This window comes from Mauremys reevesii, linkage group 2 (assembly GCF_016161935.1).
Source record: "Mauremys reevesii isolate NIE-2019 linkage group 2, ASM1616193v1, whole genome shotgun sequence".
In the NCBI taxonomy this organism is placed as follows: Eukaryota; Metazoa; Chordata; order Testudines; family Geoemydidae; genus Mauremys; species Mauremys reevesii.
In genome coordinates, this window is record NC_052624.1 from 275,019,998 (window position 1) to 275,024,182 (window position 4,185).

Sequence of the window (4,185 nt, forward strand, 5' to 3'; positions counted from 1 at the left end):
TTGACCGTGAACCACTGATAACTACGCTCTGAGAAAGGTTTTCCAACCAGTTATGTACCTACCTTATAGTAGCTTCATCTAAGTTGTATTTCCCTAGTTTATTTATAAGAAGGTCAAGTGAAACAGAATCAAAAGCCTTACTAAAGTCAAGATTTACCACATTTACCACTTCCCCCCATCCACAAGGCTTGTTATCCTGTCAAAGAAAGAAATTAGATTGGTTTGACACAATTTGTTCTTGCCAAATCCATGCTTATCACCTTATTATCTTCTAAGTGTTTGCAAATGGATTGCTTAATTATTTTCTTCATTATCTTTCCAGGTACTGAAATTAAGTTGACTGGCCTGGGTTATCCTTTTCCCCTTTTTGTAGATTGGCACTATATTTGTCCTTTTTCTGTCCTCTGGAATCTTTCATCTTCCATGACTTTTTGAAGATAATCACTAATGGCTCAGATATCTCCTCGGTCAGCTTCTGGAGTTCTCTAGGAGGTATTTCATCAGCCCTGATGACTTGAAGACATCTATCTTGTCTAAGTAATGTTTAACTAGTTCTTTCCTTCTATTAGCCTCTGATCCTGCATTGTTTTCACTGGCATTCAATATGTTAACACCATGGCTCTGATTCCTCCACCCTGGCCAGAAGAGTTGGTCAGCTGCAGAGAGAGGATTACCTTGGGCTGGGACACTTCTCCATCAGCCTTTGCTCAGTGCTCAGTGCTTAATCAACCATGGTCCAAATTCTTCTCTCTCCCCACATCTATACCTAGACAATTCAGAAGAGTCTGGCTTGTATTAAAAGGTCCCTTGTTTCCAAGTAAACAAGAATGTTGGTGTTTTAGCTGGGCTGGAAATACAAGTTATTGATGAAGTTCTGGGACAGATCCTCAGTCGATGTAAATTGAGGTAGCTTCAATAGTAAATTGAGCTATACTGAATTACACCAGCTGAGCATCTGGCCATTGGGTTTTATGTTTGTATTCCTCACAGATGTGCCTTGGAAATGAACCGTTTTGAAACCATGGGGTGTTTTGTATAACATTCTGATTAATTCTGTACTGGGGTTGAGCAAGAGAATGGACATAGACATTTATAATGTCCCCGGAAGGAACATACATGTAGCATAGTATGTAAATGTGATGAAGTAGAAAGAAAAAGACAGAACAAATCAATAGTTACTTCCCATTCCTATTTTTGAACTGTGAAACCATAATACAAACAATGAGGGCAGCATAATATTTCTCATGGAATGTTGATTTAAGACAGACACAAATATTACCTTTCAACAGAAGCAATACCCCCTCCCTCGCCCACACACACATCATGGGAAGAATCATTCAGGATAGCTATATCAAATGCTCCAAAGAGACCACATCCTTTCATTATTCTAGGTCAGGGGTTCCCAAACTGGGGTTCGTGAACCCCTGGGGATTCATGAAATGTTACAGGGGCTCTCGGGAAAAAAAATCTCTAATGGCAGACAGAGCTGTCCATAGGGACCCTGGGCAGCATGGGGCCAGCAGCCCGGAGCCTGGGGGACTTCTAAGAGCTAAGCACATCAAAGCAAGCATATCTATCACACCGAGGAGATTTAAACTTCAAGACTCCTCTTACGAAATTGTCATAAATATACCGCTAAGGGTGGCATAAAATCCCTCCTTACCTCTAAAGGGTAAAGAAGCTCAGATAACCTGGTTGGCACCTGACCAGAAGGACCAATGGGGGAAAAATATACTTTCAAATCTGGAGCGGGGGAGGATTTGTTTTGTGCTGTGTGTGTTCTCCCGGGAAAAAAAGGGAGAGACCAAGCAAGTAATCCAGCTCCCACTGAAATGATACATCATATATTACAGAAATAGTAAGCAATAGCAAAGAAATGTGTTAGAGTATCTTTTGTTTTAGCTTGTGAATTTCCCCTGTTCTAAGAGGGAGGTTTATCCATGTTTTTGTAACTTTAAAGTTTTGCCTGGAGGGGAAATCCTCTGTGTTCTGAATCTTTTTGTTACCCTGTAAAGTTATCTTCCATCCTGATTTTACAGAGGTGATTCTTTTGTCTTTTTTTAAATACATTATTCTTTTAAGAGCCCAATTGATTTTCATTGTTCTTAAGTTCCAAGGGTTTGGGTCTGTGTTCACCTGTACCAATTGGTGAGGATATTATTCTCAAGCCTTCCCCAGGAAAGGGGGTGTAGGGCTTGGGGGAATATTTTGGGGGAATAGGACTCCAAGTGGTCCTTTCCGTGATTCTTTATCTAAATCACTTGGTGGTGGCAGCTTACTGTTCAAGGACAAGGTGGAATTTGTGCCTTGGGAAAGTTTTTAACCTAAGCTGGTAAAAATAAGCTTAGGGGATCTTTCATGTGGGTCCCCACATCTGTACCCCAGAGTTCAGAGTGGGGAAGGAATCCTGACAGAAATAGAAAGGGAGGTGGATATTTTTTGCTGTTTTTAAAATTAAATAAGCTGCTAGTGTTGTTTTTAAATTATTATGAAGAACAAGTTTAAGCTTTGTTGTAATGTGTGTTGTTTGCCTGGACTGCTCAAGACCTGAAGGACTGTGTAGGAAAAACTCTTTGAGTTGGCTTCTTAAATACCTTCATGCTGTTTCACATCTGATACTCCTTGATGAAACATAGAAGCCAGAGGTGCCGGTGCGAAGGGGTGATGAAGGTTACGTGCCGCCCCCACATCAGCGCACCTCCCCCCATGGATCCCTCCCCTTTTTTTCAGGTGGTCCCCATGCCCCCCCCCACACTTTTCCAGAGTTGCCCCCCCAGCACTGGGGTGCATGGGGACTTTTCCCCTTCACACCCTTTTTTCTACTGATGCCTCTGATAGGAGCCTTGTCTTATAACGGGCTTAATCAAAAGTGATACAAGCTTCAAAAGTGAGATCTTGGAAGAGTGTTGCTGTTTTCATAATGTAATAAAATACTGTAATGATTAATAATTAATAAATAGTGTGTAACAAGCATGTCATAAAAACAAATTTTATATTTCCAAGATCACTGATTTTATAGTTTATGCTGAGATAAGGGAGAAAATCCCTGGAAATATTCATTTTTAGTAGGCGGTTCATGAGACTTGACATTTTAGTGAAAGGGGTTTGCGGATTGTTAAAGTTTGGGAACCTGCTTTAGGTGGTCCTCTCATGACTTGCATAGCTTCTGGGAGTTATTCTGCAAAACAATGGGAAATATATTCATAATGGAATTTACATAAACTGAAAAGTGTGTCTTTGGGGAATTAATTAGGATAAAAAATCTTGGGAAATCTCAAAGGATAGAGACAGAGAGTGCAATCTGATCTCTTCTATTTGAAGGAATGTATATTAACTCATTAGATGCCTGATCAATGGCCCATGCCAAAGACCATTAAAGTCAATGGGAGCCACTCCATTGACTTGCTTGGGCTTTGCTCAGGCAGACCATACTATTTTGAAAGAGCAACTCTTTTTAATCAAGAACTCCCTTCTTCTTCCTTGTTGCATTCCTTAGAACAATATTTCCCCCCAGACAAATGGTGACATCTATTGCCTTTCTTCAGAGTGAACTATTTAGCAGAGGAAACATTCGATCATTTGGCATTGTACCTGCCATAATAGGTTATTCATGCATTGACTTGCTTCTGGCCTTGACAATGCATCTTCATATGGATATTTACATGTAGTGACAGCAGAAAAAGAAGTCAATGGCATTATGCTGATTTAAACCACCTGAGGATCTGGCCTTCATTTCCTTTTATTATATCAGCTCTAAGAAAAGCAGAACCCAATCACAAAAATGGGCCCAATGGCAACCCTCTTAACCATACGGCATACACTCAACCAATCAGGGACCCAGAACCAATGTCATCTGATATATGTTATTCACAACCAACCAAAGACATGTGAATTCAAAGACTTTAGCAAAAATGAAAAAATCATAGAATCACAGAATCTCAGGGTTGGAAGGGATCTCGGGAGGTCATCTAGTCCAACCCCCTGCTCAAAGCAGGACCAAACCCAACTAAATCATCCCAGCCAGGGCTTTGTCAAGCCTGACCTTAAAAACCTCTAAGGAAGGAGATTCCACTACCTCCCTAGGTAACCCATTCCAGTTCTTCACCACCCTACTAGTGAAAAAGTTTTTCCTAATATCCAGCCTAAACCTCCCCCTCTGCAACTTGAGACCATTACTCCTTGTTC